This window comes from Psammomys obesus, unplaced genomic scaffold, assembly GCF_907164565.1.
Source record: "Psammomys obesus unplaced genomic scaffold, mPsaObe1.curated_primary_1811, whole genome shotgun sequence".
NCBI classification, from domain to species: domain Eukaryota; kingdom Metazoa; phylum Chordata; class Mammalia; order Rodentia; family Muridae; genus Psammomys; species Psammomys obesus.
The window spans coordinates 11145961-11168477 of NW_026592118.1; the positions used below are offsets into that span (position 1 = coordinate 11145961).

At 41.8% G+C, this 22517-nt stretch overlaps 1 non-coding gene across 1 annotated transcript; it reads left to right on the forward strand.

Annotated features, from left to right (window-relative positions):
- Positions 1-17985: 17985 nt before the first annotated feature.
- Positions 17986-18092, forward strand: LOC129681117 (U6 spliceosomal RNA). The gene has a single exon (XR_008720776.1). It is a non-coding gene; the product is annotated as a U6 spliceosomal RNA (small nuclear RNA).
- The last annotated feature ends 4425 nt before the right edge of the window (positions 18093-22517 follow it).

The window sequence follows — 22517 nt, forward strand, 5'->3', positions numbered from 1 at the left end:
TGGCTGCATTTTCTTCCTTTGTGGCCTGGTAAGGGTGCCCCCCCTCTGGTGGAGGTGATCAAAGAGTCAGCCACTGAGTTCATGAAATATATAAATTCTTATATATTAGAATAATCTTTCACATAAATTATAACATTTACACATGGATTTGCATATGCATATTCAATTGTCATATATGCTTTATATATTATTTTATTCATTGTATTATGTAATATAAAGGAGATGACTTTCTATCTTTATATATAGCTGTGTGTGTGTGTGTGTGTTTGTGTGTGTGTGTGTGTGTGTGTGTGTGTGTATAATCATGAGATCCACCACAGTGTGCCCTCTTGCAAACAGGAGACTCAAAAGAGCTGATGGCATAACTTGTTGAGTTCAGAAGCCTAAGAACCAGAGTGGCTGGCAGAAATTCCTGTATACGGGAGCCTTTCAGCAGACAGAAACAGATTTTTCCTTCTTCTTGTTTAGTTCTATGCAGGCATCAGTGAGTGGCTGATGCTCACCACTGTGAAAAAAGACATTTGCTTTATAGATCCTACAGATCTTAATGCTAATCACATCTGGAAATACATAGAACAGTTGTAACCAAGGCTTACTCTGGGCACCCTATTCCATAGTCAAGTGAGCACTTTAACTCTCACAGTTTGCCTGTGCCAGGAACAACAGGGCAGATGCTCCAGTCTGGGACAGGCTGGCATAGGACTGAAATGTCAGGGAGCCTTTCGTAGGGCTGGAGTAAACAGAATAGTGGGCAGATGTGATAGAGGCAGCTGTGAGTCTCCTGCGATTATGGGTTGTCGGTGCAACCCTGTACAAGGGAATGTACAGGACTTGAGTAAAAGAGTGATCAGATCCGAGCTATGCTTTCCAGGACCACTGTGCCTGCTTAGCTACAAGCGGCAGGTGGAGGCAAGAGGCCAGCGCTGAGCTACTGCAGCAATATGGGCAGACAGTGGCTCAATAGACAGTGGCAGGGGTAGCGATGGGCATCAGAGACAGGAGGACCTCCTCGCAGACTGAGGCTCCTCTTTCAAGTACTTAGAATAAAGACACAGGGGCTGCTTACCCCACAGACAACTCCATTCTCCAACTTCAGAAGGTAGTTTCAACTCAGAAATAAGAATTACAATCTCCTTTCCTATGCATTTTCTGAACAGGCTTGGGAACTGGAGGCAGCATCGCCATAGATAAGATTTAGCACATTTAGAAGCATCAATAATTGAATAAAAAAGAGTAATAAGTTATGCTGAAAGGCAGGTAATCGGATGTCACGCCTCAGGCAGGGGTGAAGGGGAGCCAGCCAATCTCAAAGAGCAGCAAGAAGCTGATATTTGTGTTTGTCTTTTCTTGCCTATCTTTTGTCAGAATTCTAGAACACAGGCAGAATTCTTATTGGGAAATATTAGCTCTGAGAATCACAATACAATTTTGGCATGCTGACAAGAAAACTCCTCTCACTAAAGCCCGAGATAGTTCATGAATAATTCTCCACAAGCACAAGCGCGGGGGTGATGGTGCTGGGTCGGGGATTGTTTCTTTTGACTTGCCTAGCTCTCACAAGGCCCCATGACCACTGTCACCGGCAAAGCAGCAGAGAGGCCAGGTTAGAAGCAGCATTGAGATTTGGTAGGTCCCACCCCAAACCGTGGGCAGAGCAGGCTTCAGAATACAGGCGACAGGCTCAGCTCTCTCAAGCAGTCCAAGAGGTCAGTACTCGAGTCACGTGACTATTGACTCTTAGACAAATTGCTTCAAGTTTTCACATACTGGCCCCGGTGTTTAGAGATGAGATCAATACTTGCCCTTTCTCCCTGTCATAACTCCTCTGGAAAGAAAAAGGGGGGAAAAAAAAAGGAGTATGTAAGATGTAGAAGGCTTCAGAGGCGCAGAAATAAATATTGGAAAAGAAGAGCCGGGTTAACTTTCTGTGAACTGTGAGTAGTCCGCGTACTGAGGCTGCCTCCCCAGGGCCTCGGAGTTGCAATGCACACGGCTCTATCTGTTTACCTTCCGAGAAGAGTCGACGGTTTTCACATCTTCCCTCAGAAGCGTTAAAGTCTCTGCCCTGAGCCGCTTTGCAATATCCTAACTTTTCTTCCTTCCTTTCTGTTTCCATATACTGACCCTCAAAGCTAAGATTCTTGGGATCTGTAGAGCTCTCAGTGACACGCCAGTGTACCAGCACCCTCTCTTGTCCCCTTCCCCAGGGCCACAGGATCCAGGACACACATACAGAGACACAAACACACATCTATATGCACATACATACAAACATACACCTGTACATACTGTACATACATACATACATGCATACGTACATGCATTTACACACACACGTACTGAATTATATACACATACAGAAAAAGCATTTATTGAGAGTGTATTTTGTTGTAAAAATTAAAAAATAGAAAAAAAAGAGCGTATTTTGTGGCAACAGAGGATCTGGTGCTGAATGGAGCAGATGCCATCTTGCCTCCAGGGAGCAGAAGCTTCCCATATCTGTGCAACACACCATTCAGTGCTAGGATTTGCTTCTGATTTTCATACATGAGCTCAGATTCTACATCTTAAATTCAATAAAATGCCCCATCCATTCGTGATGCTCTTGGGTCCCATGCACTGGAGTTTTGAGAGCCTGATGCTCACAGGTCTCTGAGATCAGCCTCTTCTTCAAAGACAACATTTCTGCTGACTGTTAATTACTTTGAACTGTGTTTGGATTGTTGCGATTTACCGCCTCAGTTATTCCTGTAATTACTTGTGAATTTATAATGTTAGCTAAGAATAAAAGTCTCATCTCTTTTAGACCATATCCTATAACATGTAGTCCAAAACAAATGGAAAAAGGATGCCATTGAAAGTATTGACTGTCAAACATTTACTGGGCATTCTGTGAGGGAAATTTTAGATGTGTTTAGCTAGATGTGAAGATCCATCTTAAATGCATCTTAAAATCTGTGTGTGTGCTATGGGTTTGTGTGTAGGAATGTGTCAACACATGTTTGCCTTCGTATGTGGAGACCAGAGATGAGCTTTAGCGTCTCTGCTCAGGAACTAGCCATCTTATTTTTTGAGTCAGAGTTTCTTGTTAGGACCTGGAGCTTGCCAATTAGGCTTGGCTAAGTGGCCACTGAGTCCCAGGGTCCTTCTGCCTCCGTTTTCCCAGGCTTTGTTTGGCAAATAGTATTAGACACATCGCCATATCTGGCTTTTCATGTTGGTGCTCACAGCCAAACGCAGGTCTCAAACTTGTACAGGAGAAGTTAAGAACCAGCCAGCTCAGAAGGTTTTCTCCTGTATATGTATGAGTAAGTCCTTGGTCAGAACATTGATGGTTGGTATGTTAGTTCTGTAAAACATATATATTTAGAGAAATCAAAAGTCAGCTTGGAGCACACTGAGTAAGACTCAGAAATTTCAGATACACTCAGTCATAAAGATAAATTTTCTCCAGAGGAATCATGTTTTTTTTCCTGGGGCTGCTGCTAGCTCTCCACAGCAATACCTCTCCTTTATCTCTGAAAGACCACAAGGTCTTCCACGACACAGGGCCACATGTCATGGCCCCAAACAGGCCTGGTAAGCCCTAAAGTCCTTGCTAGAGACTATTGCATATATATGACTTTGAAATGGTCAGACAAAAAACTAAAACCTGAGAATTATGAATACGTATTTAATCTTAAACCCTTCTGGGGGTGAAAGGCTGGGGCTGGAGGACAAGGAACTAGGAACCTCTCTCTAAAACATTCACATATAAATGCTTACCTGTTAAAAATCCAGAGGGCCTATTATTTGTGGGGTAGAACATATGTAGAAATAAAATGTATATTTAGAGACACTATGCTGGTTATCTTGAGATTCTGATAATATCATGACTGATAAGAAAATAGATGATGACATAGTCCAACTCTGTTGTCTAAAACCAAAGGCAAACCATTAAAACATAGAATCACACAAATCAAAGTGACAATGCATGTAAAAGGGATCAGTCTGCAATCGATCTAAGTGGTGGCACAAAGAAGGAGAAGGGAAAGAGACTAGTCTTCCAGGACTTATCTGCTTTATTATATTCTCAGCACAGGCTACTTTCTGAACACTCAAATTCATTCTACAACCCATATGCATTTATATAGATATTATATATACTGTATGATATGGTATGATATATGTTCTATGTGATGCCGCAGTTAATATTAGTAATCCAGATTGCCAACCTGGGAGCTCACCAGGCTTTTGACTGGGGCTCTCTTGCATAGCATGGTTAACTGATACATTCACTAATAGCTCTCTGAGCTCGGTTCTCAGCTTATCCTAGAGGCTGGAATGACAACATGTGCCCCACTGGTCATAACTGATATTTTGCACAAATTATATGTTTAGTATAAGGTATCAGTCATGGTTCAGGGATTCACAGGGTTCGGGGAATCCTCCTGTCATTCAGAGAGTAAGTACTAAGGACTTGGAGGTGCCATTCCAGGGACCAGGAACAAATGGCAGACCATAATTTGTGCAAAACCAAATTCTTCACTAGAAACTACATTAACAGTGGTAGTCTAGGGAAAGCTAGAGTAGGTATGTTGCTATCAGACAAAGCAAACTTAAAAACAGATAATATTACATATGTATATGTATATATATATATATAAAATCTTTTTAATTACATAACTGATATAATTCACAGTTGAGCTTCAAAATGCTGGAAGCAAAACCCGACAGTGTTTCAAAAAGCAAATGGCAAATCTATACTCATATCTAAAGGTTCCCAAACTTCTTTCAAATGTGAACAAAGCCAACCTGGACACTGAACACCAACCTGGACACCCACCTACACACTCTCCTTTCCATTGCAGAGTACATACCACAGCAGCAAGAATGTGCAGCTGCCCTTGGAGCTCTTCCTGAGATGGGCCCTATTCTGGACAACAAGGCATGCCTCAAAACACTTAAAGCCATCTAGCCAAGTCACAGAGAGTATGTGAGCTGACTATAACAAAAAATATTAGAAATCCATAATGGCACAGGTTCTGCAAAATGTCCAAGTTATACTTCTTTAAACAATCTATTTCAAGGAAGAAATTATAGATGAAATCAAAGAAGAAATCACAAAGGTATGACAGGTTTTAAATGGAACGAAAACAAAATTATGACATTAACTTCAGATAGCTTTTTAAAACAATTCTTAGAAGGAAATTGGTTACATTAAGTGACTGTATCAGAACAGAACATCATTATAATGGGCACCTTAATTTCCACCTTAAAAAAATAAAACTAGAGCAGAAAGTAAATAAAACCAAAGAAATAACACACACTCAGAGTGGAAATCAGGACAACTATGCCAGCAAAGCAAGAGCCACAAAGGGATAGTTCTTTGTGATCAATAAAATGAACAAAATCTGGAATAATAACCAGGAAAGAAAACAGAATCACAAAAGGCATAGAGTACAAATAAAGGGCCAGAGGGATGTCTCATTGGCTAAGAGCACTGGCTTCTTTTGCAGAGGGCCTGGTTTTGATTCCCAGCATATACGTGGTTGCTCACAGCCATTTGAACTCCAGTCCCAGCGGACTCAACACTCTTCTGAATTTCACGAGTACTGTAAACATGTGTTGAACATATGTACATGCAGGTCAAACAGTTGTATACATGGAAAACAGCATAAATGATTTTTAAAGCTCAAATGAGTGCAGTGAAATTACTAGAGATGCTACAGATATTTAAAACATAATACAAGTTTACATTCCCACCAGCAGTGGAGGAGGGTTCCCCTTTCTCCACAACCTCTCCAGCATGTGTTATCTCTTGAGTTTTTGATCTTAGTCATTCTGATGGGTGTAAGGTGAAATCTCAGGGTTATTTTGATTTGCATTTCCCTTATGACTAAGGACATTGAACATTTCTTTTTTTTAATTTTTTATTAATTACACTTTATTCACTTTGTATCCCCCCTCCCCATGGTTCCCTCCCTCCTTCCATTCCAATCCCTACCTTTCTCCACCCTCTGCATGCATGCCCCTCCCCAAGTCCACTGATAGGAGAGAACCCCTTTTCCTTCCTTCTGATCCTAGTCAATTAGGTCTCATTAGGAGTGGCTGCATTGTCTTCTTCTGTGGCCTGGTAATGCTGCTTCCCCCCCAGAGGGAGGTAATTAAAGAGCAGGCCAATCAGTTCATGTCAGAGACAGTCCCTGTTCCTATTACAATGGAACCCACTTGGATACTGAACTGCCATAGGCTACATCTGTGCAGGGGTCTTAGGTTATCTCCATGCATAGTCCTTGGTTGGAGTATCAGTCTCAGGAAAGACCCCTGTGCTCAGATTTTTTGGTTTTGTTGTTCTCCTTGTGGAGTTCCTGCCCTCTCCAGATCTTACTGTTTCCCACTTCTTTCCTAAGATTCCCTGCACTCTGCCCAAAGGTTGCCCATAAGTCTCAGCATCTGCATTGATAGTCTGCAGGGCAGAGCTTTTCAGAGGTCCTCTGTGTCAGGCTCCTGACTTGTTCCCTCTTTTGTAGCAGCCTTATTTGTAATAGCCAGAAGCTGGAAACAGCCCAGATGCCCCTCAGTGGAGGAATGGATACAGAAATTGTGGTACATCTACACAATGGAATATTACTCAGCAATAAAAAACAAGGAAATCATGAAATTTGCAGGTAAATGGTGGGATCTGGAAAAGATCATCCTGAGTGAGCTATCCCAGAAGCAGAAAGACGTACATGGTATATACTCACTCATATAGACATATAATATAGGATCAACCTAAAGAAACTAATCAAGAGGAAGGACTCTTGCTAAAATGCTCAATTCCTATCCAGAAAGGCAAAGAGGATGGACATCAGAAGAAGGAGAAAAGAAGGAACATTTCTTTAAGTGTTTCTCTGCCATTGGATATTCCGCTATTGAGAATTCTCTGTTTAGCTCTGTACTCCATTTTTTAATTGGATTACTTGATTTTTTGCTGTTTAACTTCTTTAGTTCTTTATATATACTGGATATTAGTCCTCTGTCAGATATAGGGTTGGTGAAGTTCCTTTCCCAATCAGTAGATTGTTGTTTTGTTCTGACAACAGTGTCCTTTGCTTTACAGAAGCTTTTCAATTTCATGAGGTCCCATTTATTGATTGTTGCTTTTAGAGCCTGTGCTGTTGGTGTTCTGTTCAGGAAGTTGTCTCCTGTGCCAAGTTCAAGGCTGATACTCTAACCAAGGACTATGCATGGAGATAACCTAAGACCCCTGCACAGATGTAGCCCATGGCAGTTCAGTATCCAAGTGGGTTCCATTGTAATAGGAACAGGGACTGTCTCTGACATGAACTGATTGGCCTGCTCTTTAATTACCTCCCCCTGGGGGGGAAGCAGCATTACCAGGCCACAGAAGAAGACAATGCAGCCACTCCTAATGAGACCTAATTGACTAGGATCAGAAGGAAGGAAAAGAAGACCTCTCCTATCAGTAGACTTGGGGAGGGGCATGCATGCAGAGGGTGGAGGAAGGGAGGGCTTGAGACGTAAGGAGGGAGGGATCCATAGGGGGGGATACAAAATGAATAAAGTGTAATTAATAAAGAATAAAAAAACATAATACATCTATTAACAATAACTTAAGGAACATTTTGTGACAATAAATTAATTAACTCTAGTGAAATGTAAAATTATTTGATATAAGATATATTTCTTAGTCAGTGTTCTATTGCTGTGAAGAGACACCATGACCAAGGCAGCACTTATAAAAGAAAGCATTTAATTGGGGGCTTGCTTTCAGTTTCAGAGGTTTAGTCCATGATCATCACAGCAGGGAACATGGCAGCATGCATGGCACTAGAGAAGTAGCTGAGAACTTACATCCTGATTCACTGACTGAGAGAAACCCTGGGCATGGCATGAGCTTCTGAAATTTCAATGCCCACCCTTAGTGAAACAACTTCTCCAACAAGGTCACACCTCCTAATTTACCTGAATAGCCTTACATCTGTTAGAGAAAGTTCATATTCTGCTAAAAATATTTCCATAAAGAAAATGTACAGGCCTGATAGCTTCAATGATGAACCCCACCAAGCATTCCCTACAGTATGTTTCCAATTCTGTGTTCTTTCTTAGATTCATCCATTAATTTCACACATATGAATGGGAAACGTTATTGTATTAGTTACTGTTCTATTGCTGTGAAGAAGCGCCATGACCAGGGCAACTCCGATAAAGGAAAGTATCTAATTGGGAGCATGCTTATAATTTCAGATGCTTAGTTCATTATCATCAAGGCAGGGAGCATGGTGGCAGGCAAAGAGCTGGTGCCGCGGCTGAGAGCTTTACATCCTAAAATGCAGAAAGGCAAACTGAGAAAGCGAGACAGAGACAGAGACAGAGATAGAGAGAGACGGAGACAGAGAGACTGGCAGGCAGGCAGACAGACAGACAGACACACAGACTGGGGCTGGTGTGGGCATTTGAAACCTGAAAGCTCACCCCCAGTGACACACCTCCTCCAACAAAGACACCCCTCCTAATCCTTCCAAGCAATTTACCAACTGGGCACTGAGCATGCAAATCTATGAGCCTATGGGGACCATTCTCACTCAGACCACCACAGAATGTGATGAATGCAGAGAATACCATGTACCCCATATGTGGGTACTGACATTAGTGAACACGGTGTATCATCTATGTGTCCGCCGACACTGGTAAATACTGTGTACTATGTTCATACGTTCTGACCCTGGTGAACACTGAGTACCATGTATGTATATATGTACATACTGACATAGGTTAACATCATGTAGCACATATGTGTGTTCCGAACAAGGTCAGCATTGGTGAGCATTGTGTCAGTCACGGTGGTTTCCTGCCAATTACCACCACATCACTCACGTACTTCCAAGCTTGACAATGTTCCTGACATGTTTGCTATAAACGTTTCCCCACTTTCCCCTTTTCTGTGTTCTTATGCATTTTTGTTTTTAATTCATAAATGCAAACCTCTCAGTTACCTTGGGACATTTCTGGCTCTCAACCCTAAGACATCCTCATTAGCCCCCACTGACACCACGGTTATGTTTGACTTCTGGCATGATGGGAACTGAAGAGAGAGAGAGGAAGAGAAATAATATATGTGTGTGTGTATGTTTATATGTGTGTTTGTGTATGCATTTACATATGTGTGTATGCATACATGCTGGTGGGCATATGTGTGCATGTTAGATGTGTGTACCTGGCTGCCTACCTGTGTCTGTCTATCTGTATAAATACATGCATGTATGTATGACCGTTCATTTGTTTCTGTATATTTGCATTTGTGTCTATAAATATGTGTGTGCATGTGTGTGTGTATGTATATGCATGCTCTGCCTGTGTGCCTGAATGTATTATGTACAATATCTGTATATGTCTATATGTAACTATGTATGTAACTGAGTGGGTATATATGTATCTGTATGTACGTGTGTATGTTTGCATGCTACACAGTGTTAAGCTGATTCCTTCCCAGGAGCTGTTGCTCCTGAGTCATTGTCTGCACCTGCTTGTTTTCTCTGTTTGAAGCAAATGTGGGTTTGTTTTTTTTTTAAGTAGCTGAATTAGATAAGATTAATATGTACATTCTTTTATGACATTTTATTCTAATGATTCCAGTTTCCACACGCATTTGCATGTTAAAGGGAGATTTAGCAGTACCCTTAGCTTGACTTCAGAGAACTGCTTGTGTTAGACCTTGCACGATTAACAGGCAGCAGCCCGAGGCAGGAAAGTAGCTCCTGCTAATGCTTGCCTTGACATGTTACCATGGACTCCTTTGGCACTATGCTTCCATATTAAGGAGGCACTGGTACACCCAGGTCCACTTCCCTAACAGTTTGCTGGAAAGGAAACATTTACTGTGGCTGTACAAAGCAAACTTTCCACACAATCCATGTCAGTTTAAAAGCCTCTGGCTTGATAGACTAGGCTTCACCCAAATGAATACTCCTTGGGATGAGGAGTCCTGGGATTGCTCCCCTTCATCATTTTCCAGATATGCTTAGACGAATGGGCCTAGACTTTGTAGTAAAATATCTCTCTGGGCAAAATCTGTTTTGTTTCCAAATTACTATGCATTGTCACTCATCTCCTTGAAGGGTCCAAACTTGGGGCTGTCTCCTCTCTTCCTGGAATGTATATTAAAGTAACATCCAATATGCCAACAGCTCTCAGTCAGCAGGCTGGAAAGGGGAATTGCAGACTGGCTGTCTTTCACCATGTTCTACTCTGGTGACCACAGTGTCTCTCAGCGACAGCAATACCCCACAATAAGACAATCTGAATAAGGACTTTTTCCACTGGCGGTATTTCTGGAATTCAGGACATAGAAGCTCTTTCCACTACCTTGTTTGCAGTGTGCAGGTCGATGTTTCAAAACAAAGTGTTGCAATGCTCCCACGAACTGCATGTGTCCCAGCAGACTGAGCGTGTTGCTTCTCCTACACTGATTCTGTGTCAGGACACAGTCATCCTGGAATTGTCTGAAGACAAGGGTCATAGAGGGCAAGTGCTGGGGAAAATACTGGGGGCAGGGGAGCTTACATCAATTAGAGATACTGTGCTGAATAATAGAATGATTTTCTCAGCTTACATATCTACCCAGTGTCTCGCAAAGCTTCCAAGTTCATACTCAGTAGAAAAGTGCAATCACAAAGACTGTGCCAAAACACATGAGGCCAACTGCAGAGATGAAACAGAGGGATGCTGAGATGCCTTTCAGGAGCCTGACCACCAGATACAATCAAACTAATTGAGCTGCACAAAACACCAGGATCTCATGGAATTTCATTTATAAAGGCAATTTTTAAAATGACTTTTACAATATTCCAGATTCTGCATTTCAATAATTACACATCACAATGACAGAGCTATTTACCTGCAGCTAACCACAATGGGCTTCAGATAAATGGGAAAATCAGCCTAAGGATGCCAGTGGCACAGTGACAATGATAAGCTACTAACCTCATTTTACTTAGAGGTTGTTTTCCCTCGTTTTCATATAATGTCCCTTCCCTGGAACTCTCCACACACGTTTTCTGCTTGTTCCCATTTGGCCTTTGGAGACTGCTGCGAACCATCTTCGACTTTCCCTGGCTACAGGAAGCTGAATGCCTGCCTGGCCCCTCAGCAGGATGTTCTAGCAGCTTTCTTCCAGTGGCATCTATTGCTAAGCCCATGGCAGGTCGTAACAAAGGCTAATCATGTTACTATTACAGTTTAAATTTCTATATCCTAAGCCTTCAGGAACTATTTCTTAAGGTAGAGCTCTGCTCCCCTCATGTATACCACGCAGGACATGTTCTTTCCAGAGTGTATATGCTTTTCACTTCCTGAGCCAGATGTGAGTCTGTTCTATTCTGACAAGAACACTAGTACAAGCTAAAAACAATGATTTTCCCAATCACTATTGATGGGCCAAAACAATATTTTCATTTTAATTAATTTTAATTTGCTTTCATTACTAGGAAGATGAAAACTTCCATATTTTTATCAGCTCAGATATTCTGTGATTTCACTCAAATCGTTGTTTGCATCAGGTTCATATTTGTGTTGGTGAGCAAGCCCTTATCTGCCTAGAGTAATGTGTTGTTTCATCAGAACACGCAGTCAGGGCCCTAGCACAGGAAGCTTAGTGTACGGTGACTGAAGGGTAGACTGAAGGGTAGAGGAACTGAGGATGTGAAAGCACCAACAAACTGAACCATGGTCCAAGTTCATCACGTGGCTGATTATATAATAAATGCAGAAAGTCATAATAGTACCTTGACAAATAACATCTAACTAGAACATTCAATAGACAAAATATTGCACTGGAAATAATAAAATACCCGCTTTTTTCCCATTTGTTCTTAGCCACCTATGGAGAAAGCACCAAGTTCTAATAAAGACAGAAAAACAGATTGAAAATAGATGCAGCATCCATTTCGCAAAGGGAGAACGCAGAAATGGAACTACGATCATCTACAGGGCATGGCCACTGTAACATCAAAAACAGTAAGTGTCCATGGATTTAAAAAATGTAGCATGTATATTTGAGGGGAAAAAAAAACATGGAAGAGTCACAGAGAATGTTTAGAAAAGACTAGTATGTGGAGAAATTGGGAACTAGGAAACGAAAGATAGCTGAGGACACAAAATACTAAAATACTAAAATAGCACAGCCAACAATACACACTGAGTTCAGCACAATCAAGATATATCCATTACCAAAGCAAAAAGACTCACCTCATGCAGTTGACAGTCGGGGGACAGAATCACGTGTTCACTATGTTAGAACCAGGGATGCTGATAAAACAGCACCAAGGACAGAAAAACTTGGGCTTGTGGGGGGGCACCAAGCAACCAGTTCTCATCTGCTTATTACTGCCCCATCACCCCTAAGGATCCAACTCATCCCTATACCTAGCTCCACAGAACTCCTGGATTAAAATATACAATAGTAACATCCATGCTGACTAGAAAAGCCTAGGGTCAACTATTGGTAGTGGAGGTTTGGCATCTAGATTTATTAATTACCTATGACATGGTGGAGTTTAAACTTCATTTTCTTTCCAGAACTCTGCGTAAGTGATGTTTGTAATTTTTTACAAAGGATTTTATCTTGTATTACATTGGGACTGCTTGCTTTGGCTTTAGTTTTGGTCTGATGCAGTAGGGTTTTCCTTAAAATCATTTTTATCAACACTAGTAAATTTAAATCAAATTCATATTCTCACCATCCCACACTCAGCTGCCTCTTCCCTGCAAAGCTCAGTACTCAAAAAGGAAATTGCAGACCATTTGGGTGTGGCTTGTTAATAATGGAGAAAGAGGTCTATTTAGATTCTTGTGGCATGCCTGTGAAAACCAGCCTCCCGTTGACTGTGGCAGGAGTGTTTATGAGCTTCACTGCAACTGAGCTCCGCAGGTGTTTAAGACTTAAAGTGGAATTCACAATCATATCTTCACCTGAAATTAAACTTTTTCTAGCCATAATTCATCATCCAAAATCAATTCTGTAAAACCAAGAACAGGTAAAGCATTCAGGATTATCAAATACCTACCATTCAAAGACTCCAGCCCTTTGATGATGTGAATGGCTAGAAGCTCAATGTTAGCTCCATGTTAAAGAACAAGATGGGATCGAGTGGCAGAGAGAAGATTTTCTATCATTTTTACTATCATGTGATTGCAGATCCAGAAGCTCTGTCTTCCGGATTTATGTTTATTGCCAGCACAGCACAGTGAGTGCAATTTTGGATGCAGATTGATGATGAAGATGTGGTAAGAAGGCAGATTATGGGAAGGGGGTAATATACACGTGATGCTGGCAACATATCTCATCAGAAGACCTCAATCCCAAATGCCATATTTTGGTAGAAAAGGAACAGGAAAATAATTTAATTATTTTACTGCACACTAATTGTGTCCTTTTGAATTTCTTTTAAGTATAAAAATCTACCTTGTAAAAAGGATTTTTTTATTTGCATGAGTGTTTTGAGCGCACGTACGGTATGTATATAAGCTACATGTGTGCCTGATGTCAGAGGAGGCCAGGGAGGACATCAGATTCAGTGAAACTGGAATCACAGGAGGCTGTGAGCCAAGACGGGCCGCGCAATCAAACTTTAACCACTGAGCCATCATATCCCCAGTCTCTTCCTCTATTCCCTAAAATTTCAAGACACATAGCAGATGAACATGTATAGCCTGACTACTGTCTTCATGCACATTATAAGTGGTGGTGGGATCAGTCTGCGTCGCTCCATGTAACTATGCAGTGTTCCAGTTAATGTCAAACACTGCAGCAGCTGATCTAGGCTACTTTGATGAGTATCAGGAGTGTTTTCAATTGACAGTTGCTGTAATGATGATTCTATGAATACTCTTTATATTTCCCTTGGTGAATGTGTGTGTTTGGTATGTGCTTAGCAGTGAAACTACTGGAATACAGTGACAAATGACTGTTTTCTTAAATGTACACACCAGATTCCTCCCATCAACGTACACAAGTTTGTTTCACCATTTTCAGAGTGTTTGAGGAGGGAAATGTAAGAGCATACTTTCATTTTCCAAATCTTTATATCTAATTCAGACTTTATTACATGCCACACATTATAGGTGGCTGTGCCTTAAAAATAGGCTGGTTGGTCACATGACTTTCCTGGCTTTGTGATTTGTGATATGTCTGTGAAGTGTCCTGTACAGTACACACGCCACGTTGCTGCCACTAGACACTGGCCCCAACAAGGTTCTCCTAGTACACTGATTTTCTGTTAGTGAAGTTTAGCTTCACGAAGCAAGTTCAGGCCTGTTCTTCATAAAGCTCCTAGCGTGCAGCACCTGTACCTTCTCCCTCTCATCAAGGACCACAGAGTCAGACCACAGCAGGTATCTGTGAAGGTTATCACACATGGCGATAAGCAGGACACTTTATACCTAGATTCTCACTCTTTACCAGGTCCTTCCTTTCTCCATGACTATGGACCCTGCTCTGACCACAGAGTAGAGTCATTTCAAGACTAGACTAGAAAAGTAGATGGCAAGAGATGATGCTCTTTGGAACCCTGTGGAAGTGGTGAGGCCACTGTGTAGGAAGAGCCCCATCTTTACATGTGTAAGACACAATGCTAGGGGCTGAGACCCTCACCCTTACTTTCATGCCCCCTTTCTTCTTCTAGCCCCTAGTGCTTATATTCTTTAAAGCAATGTTGGATTTTATTATGAAAAGTGTTTACCAGGAATGAAACAGGCATTAAAGAAGAGAAAGAATTGCTTAGGATAAGGACAGTCCAAAACATGCATATGAGCTTCTTTTTAATTGTATTTTACTTTACTTTTAATTTTAATATTTTTGAGAATTTTATATAATGAGCTTTGATCACACTTATCCTCCAACCCCTCCTAGAGCCATCCAGCCCCTTCCCTACACACCTAATATTTTATCTTCTTTAAAAAACAAAACCTATAAAGTATAATACTTTCTGCCCCTATACTCTTGGATGTATGGCCTTCCACTGGATTGTGGTTGACTTACAGAGTCTATGCTCTTAAAGAAAACCTTCTCTTTCTCTCCTAGCAGCTATCAGTTGCTAATACTTCCTTAGCAAGGAGTGGGGTCTTGTGCCTGCCTCTGCTCTCCATGATGGGATTTGTTTTGGTTTGAGCTTGCAGAGATCTGAAACATTCTATCATAACCACTGTGTGTTAGTGGTTGCTTTAAAGTTGTGCTTTGCAGTTTCTCTCTTAACCTGGCTATCAACCAAGTAACTGAGCCTGGACTATTACATTTGTTTAATAAGCTTTACAGCACAACAACTAAGCAGTATTAATCTATTTTTAAACTTCTAAGCTAATCTAGCTTCCTCCCAGAGTAAAGGCCCAAGATGCTTGCATTTTATGGCTGCTCTCTCCTCATGATGTCTCCTGGACCTCTGCTTATGGCTGAATCCCCACTCCTTCTTCTTCTTCTTCTTCTTCTTCTTCTTCTTCTTCTTCTTCTTCTTCTTCTTCTTCTTCTTCTTCTTCTTCTCCTTTTCTCTCTCTCTCTCTCTCTCTCTCTCTCTCATCTTCTGCTGGCTGGCAGGAAGCCCAGCCCTATGCTCACCCCTGCTCAGTGATTGGCTGTTAAGCTGTTTTATTGGAATAATCAGGGAATAATGGAAGCAATGTTTACACAACATTGAGACAGGAGATACTCAGAACAAGGATTCAACCAGATATGGGGGGGGCACACAGAAATCAGCATTTGAATGTTGTACACAATAAGATTATTCCTACAACTGTGAGTTCATATCTGCAGTTACCCTGCAGTGTCTAGAAAAGGCTCTTTTCTTGTGGTTATCCATAGCCTTGGCCCTTACAGTCATTTTGCCTCCTTCTTTACCAATAATCTCTGAGCATCTATAGCATTGGTTCTCAACCTGTGGGTCACGATCCCTTTAGGGACTGAACAACCGTTTCACAGGGGTTGCCTAAGACCATCAGAAAAGATATTTACATTACAATCCATACCAGTAGCAAAATTACAGTCACAGCAACAAAAATGATTTTATTGGTAGAGGTCACCACAACATGAAGAACTGTATTAAAGGGTCACAGAATACAGGGGCACCAATACAGAAGAAAGGGTCCACAGATGTTGAGCTGAAAATGTCAGCGCCCACCAAGTTGAGCATTACTTCTAGACTGGAAAATCCATATGAAATGTAAGGCATGTGACTATGTGTATTCCTATAGAATAGTTGTGTATGTTTTCTGGGGAAGGGCTGATATCATTCTTCAAATCAATACTTAAAAAAATTGTGACTTTAAAATAGTTAATCACTACTGCCTTAAGATTTGGTTAACCAATTCACTATATGAAAAGGCCATCGAAACACATAATAAGTTAGGGGCCAGAGACATGGTTTGGCAGTTGAGAGCACTCACTGTTCTTGCAGAGGACCCAGGTTCAGTTCCCAGCACCCACATGGTAACTCACAACAATCCATAACTCCAGTTCCAGGAGATCTAATGCCCTCATCTGACCTCTCAGAGCACAGCACATACATGGTGCACATCTGTACATACAGGCAAAATAAGTAAATCTAAAAATAAATTTGAACAGCATTAATTGAGCTAAAATTCAAATGTCATTATAATGTTTGAATGAGTGTGAGTCTCAGTAATTGCCATGGACCTTGGCTCTAATATGGGTTCAGATAGAATCTGCCGAGCCCTGCCAGCTCCTTTAAGGCACCCAAGTATCTCCAGAATAAAGAGGACACTAGGGGCCTCCTCCCTTCTCTTCTTGAGAAAACCCCAGGGAAAACAGAACCTTGCTTCCTGTATCTGACTTCCTGCCATCAGGCTGACGTGCAGAGGGCAGAGTCTACAAACTCAGCACACACCACGCCATCTACCAGGAAATATTCTGGTTCCCAGTGGGGAACCGTGGTGGGTGGCTCCTCCCCAAGTCCAGCCAGATTGGAAGAAAGTGGCTCCCCCCAAAATCTCTGCTGTTTGCTCACTGTGAAGTCCGCATTCTCTCTGCATGAGAGAGAACAGCCTCCCCAGCAGCCCTGGGGAGTTCGATCCAGGATTAATGAGAGATTTAAGCAAATTGTTAGGCTATTTCTCATCTTGGATTGAAATGTCAGAGACAGGAGGCAGGTGCCAGCGAATCCCAGGTCACTGGGGCTCCTGTCTGCAGGGTGAAATGAGAAATGGACCTGGAATGATCACGAGGCATCATGGCTGGGGCTTGCACAGGTAACTCATAAATCCACATTTTAAACCCCCTCTTCTAAAATAACTCAGAGAATATACCTAAGAGTATGAAATGAGCCACTCCTTGTCAGTTTCTTCCTGACAAATGCTTCAGGAAAGAATCCTAATAAATATGCCAGGCAAATGTATTGTGGCCATCACATTTTTTTCCTGCTTTATTCTCTCCTTAGCAGTTAGAAATCATATTTATTTTCTTTCTTCCATATCCAAGGTTAGGAAGGGACGTCAGGTCATGATGCATCTTGCAAAGAAATCGCTTTGGGGGAGCCCACATCTCACAGCGTACTTCATATAAACTGGAAAGACCAAGAAAATCAGAACTTGCCCTCCCTGACACACGCTCTAAACTGCTCCATTCTAGCCTCACTCATCTTTCTCATGAATAGTCATTCCCTCCTTATTCCCTCCTTATTTCCCTAGCTCCATATTCTTAGCACTCCTATTTTTCAAGGCCCCTGTCACCTGTCAGTCACGGTGCTCTTCCGGGCCGCATGCCTCTGGAGCTTTGTCAACAGTTGCATTGTGCAATGGTTAGCACAGTGGACTCTGGAGGTTGTCAACATACATCCTCAGAAACTACAAATGCTGGCAGCTGCACACTGAGCACATCTCTGATGGGCACAGCTCTGCTGTGCACTGTGAGTTCTGTCTATGTGTCTGAACAGACCAGAACCTACTTTCACTTTCAGAAACTTGCTATTGAGAGGCTAGGTGGAAATAAAAAATATGGTGCTCACTTCGGCAACACATATACTAAAATCGGAATGATACAGAGAAGATTAGCATGGCCCCTGTGCAAGAATGACATGCAAATTCCTGAAGCGTTCCATGTTTTTCAATAAAAAATAAGGAGATCATGAAATTTGCAGGTAAATGGTGGGAACTGGAAAGGATCATCCTGAGTGAGCTGTCCCAGAAGCAGAAAGATGCACACGGTATATACTCACTCATATAGACATATAATACAGGATCAACCTACTAAAATCTGTACATCTAAAGAAACTAATCAAGACAGAGGACCCTGACTAAAATGCTCAATCCCCATCCTGAAAGGCAAAGAGGATGAACATCAGAAGAAGAGGAAAACAGGAAACAAGTTAGGAAACTGCCACAGAGGGCCTCTGAGAGGCTCTGTCCTGCAGACTATCAAAGCAGATGCTGAGACTTATGGCCAACTGTTGGGCAGAGTGCATGGAATCTTATGAAAGAAGTGGGAAATAGTAAGATCTTGAGAGGACAGGAGGTCCATAAGGAGAGCAACAGAACCATAAAATTTGAACACAGGGGTCTTTCCAGAGACTCATACTCCAACCAAGTACCATGTATGGAGATAACCTAGAACCCCTACACAGATGTAGCCCATGGCAGTTCAGTGTCCAAGTAGGTTCCATAGTAATGGGAAGAGGGACTGACTCTGACATAAACTGATTGGCCTGCTCTTTGATCACCTCCCCCTGAGGGGGGAGCAGCCTTACCAGGCCACAGAAGATGACAATGCAGCCAGTCCTGATAAGATCAGAGGGACTAAGATCAGAAGGAAGGAGAGGGGGACCTCCCCTATCAGTGGACTTGGGAAAGGACATGTGTGAAGAAGGGGGAGGGAAGGTGGGATTAGGAGGGGAGGAGGAAGGGATCCACAGGGGGGATACAAAGTGAATAAAGTGTAACTAATAAAAGTTAAAAAAAATCACCAAGCTCAAGGGAAAAAATATATTCAGAACTAAAAATGAAATTGGGAAACATTGGGATTTTTTAACAAAAAGTTCAATAGTGAGGCTCACCTCAAACTATTTGATGTGCTAATATGCACAATTGTAAGAAATAACTGGAATCAGCGTTTTGCTCATACTAACACAAACACACACACACACACACCCTTCTGAGTGCCTGTGAGATGCTCTGCCCTCATTCTCCTCCAAGGTAAAGGATCTGCTTGTGGACCCCAAGTACGAAGCAACTATCATTAGACACATGACTGTCCCAGGACCAAAGGCCCTCATAAGCTCACATAGGGTGGAGGACATGTTAACTAGCCTGATGGAGATTAACCACTTTCTGTTGTATGCACGCATCTACATCTCACACAGTGCTCCTAAATAATATGATAAATCACGGGCAAAGATGAGTAGAAGAGAGCAATAATAGACGGGAATTATGGTGTCACCATTATTGTTTATAGGTGGTACCATCAACTACACAAAGTCCAGGGACACTATTAGAGACAGAGATAAAGAGAATGTTGTGAGAATAGAGATGAGCGGCCAAAAAAAACCAGTGACTTTTGAGAGAAAAAAAAAATCAGGAGCTCTACAAGGAGCAAATATATCTGGGCACAGGGGTCTTTTCTGAGACTGATTCTCCAACAAAGGACCATGCATGGATATAACCTAGAACCCCTGCACAGATGTAGCCCATGGCAGCACAGTATCCAAGTGGGTTCCCTAGTAAAGTAAACAGGGACTTTTTCTGACATGACCTCAATGGCTGGCTCTTTGACCTCCGCTTCCTCCCCTTCCCCCCCACCCCCCGAGGGAGGAGCAACCTTGCTGGGCCACAGAGGAGGACATTGCAGCCAGTCCTGATGAGACCTCATAAGCTAGGGTCAGATGGAAGGAGAGGAGGATTTCCTTTATCAGTGGATTTAGAGAGGGGCAGGGAGGAGATGAGGGAGCGAAGGTGGGATTGGAAGGGAATGAGGGAGGGGGCTACGGCTAGGATACGAAGTAAATAAACTGTAACTAATTTAAAGAAATCAGAGCCAGCTTTTGAGCATGGTGGGCTCACTGCTCAGTCCTGCTCCCTGCAGCACAGAGAAGGATAACTTACAGGGAGGTCAAAGTAATAAAAGACGAATGTGGGGATTTTGATGACTTTGCTAAATTTTGACCATTTGCCATACGACACTGTATCAGGCAATCAGACCCTGAGGTTCACAGACTTCAGGGATGACACTAAGATCATCATCGCAAATGTCATTTGACCTTGCTGCCCTCTGTCTCTGAGTCCTCCCTGCAGAAGCACCTCCTAGAGCCATCCTGGGGTCAAACATAGTCACATGCTCCTAGCACATAGGACCCAGTCCTTTTAGACCCAAATAAACTTTCTCCCCTAATTCCTACTGGGATGTCTTTTCCAGTCCCAGGTATGACCACAATTAATTAAAGAGAGTTAAATTTTTATTTGCACAATAAATGACATTATTTAAGTTATACTGTTGTCTTGGTTAGTGTTAGTTACTATTGCTATGCTAAAACACCATGACCAAAGCAACTTGTGGAAGAAAGGGTAACAGTCCATCACTGAGGGAAGTCAGGACAGGAACCAGGAGGCAGGAGCTGATGCAGAGGCCATGGAAGGGGGCTGCCTACCGGCTTGCTCATCATGGTTTGCTCAGCCTGCTTTCTTATAGGGCTTAGGACCACCAGCCCACGGATGACACCATCCACAATGGGCTGGACCCCCGGCCCATTGCTCAGCAGTCAGATGTTATGGGGGTTATTTTCTCAGTTAAGGTTCCCTTCTTTTGGATGACTCCCACCGCACTTCACCTCCCCTTTTCCTTTCTTTCCTTTATGCCATTTTTTTTTAAGTAGCCATTCACAGCTGGGCATGGCGGCGCACACCTGAAATCCCAGCACTCAGAGAGGCAGAGGCAGGCAGTGAGTTTGAGTGAGTCTGAGGCCAGCCTGGTCTACAAAGTGAGTCCAGAAAATCCAAGACAAAACAGAGAAACCTTGCCTGGTAGCCAGGCAAAAAGTAGCCATTCACAGAAGAATATGAAGGTGTCCCCAGCCAATGGGGCAAAGATAGAGTCACTCTCTGCCCTAGAGCAAAAACAAGTGAACTTCCTGTCCCAGTAGGGTCTTGGTGCACACTTTTTACAAGTAGAATTGTGTTGCCTAGTTACTTTTACTTTGTTTATATATTACTGTGTGTAACATGGACATTATTCTCTTTTAACATGTGTTATCAATTTTTTTTGCAAGTTGTGCAGAACCTAAGTGTTAATGTGAATGTTCCATTGTTATCTCAAGTTGTATTAGATATAGAAATTTGGAGAGTTTATGAATTAAAATACATACTGTAATTTAATAGGCAGAAAACATGGGCCCTTATTTCCCTTCTTTAAAAATGTTGTAAGTGGCCTCATGGCACCGTTGAAATGTACCAAGGTTTTATTTTGTTTTGTTTCACCCAAACTCCCCTTCTCCTCCTCCCTGTTTCTATAAAGTGGCAGAAAGAAATGTCTTTGTCTAAATAACCAACAACTTAAAGTTCATAGTGAGGTTTTGCCTTTCTCATTCATCTTTGTCTTGATTCTCTTTAACAGACTGATCCACAACCCAGGAGCTGAATTCTAGGAGATCACAGTTCAGTTGCTGACTTTTCAAATCATCACTTAGATTCTGATATAGACAGAATCAAAATGGGTGCATTAGGAAGCTGGACAGCACGAACTACTTGTAAGATTAAGTGTTTTGGGTTGATGTATTAGTGAACTCTACCTTAAATAAGAGAGACTCCTAATGTACAATCACTGGAATGCATCAAAGGAGGAACAGAGCTATGCCTGGCCTCTTTTTTAGATAATTATTTTTAAAGTAATGATAAGGTTTACAACTTTTCCTCAACTGTTACTACTGGATTTTGGAAGAATTGGACATGAGACATGTATAAAACCCATTATACATAGATTATTAGGGAACACATTATTTTCATGCTAATAAGTTAACATAGTTAAATCAATAAAGATTTCCTAGAGAAATTTTAAACCCCAAATTTTCTCTCTATTCAGTGGCTTTCTGGCATCACCACTGTCCATACATGTCACAAACCCTACCAGATATTTACCAAGCATCTACTAAGGACAAGGGTGTACTTTTTGTTCTGGGAAGAAAATATATATAAATAAAAAATTACCTGCCAAATTTATAAGAACATGGGTACATAAATATAAGTTGTATTTAAAAATAAGAAATTAGGCATAAGCCAGACTTCTGGAAACCTGCTAAGACAACACACATTTAATGCAAGTAGGAAGAAGATGGAGACATGGATGTCTCCTTATAGCCTGGAGCATCTGAGAGCAAAACTGAGCATGAAAACACTAGCCTTTGTTTCTATTCCAACACTACTTTCCACATAAATGACGGCAAAACTTTTAACCACAGTTCAGGACAATAGAAACTGTAGTGGTCAAATCACTGTTAAGACTATCTTCATGATACCAAAATGTCCACAGACTCTTGACATCCATACAC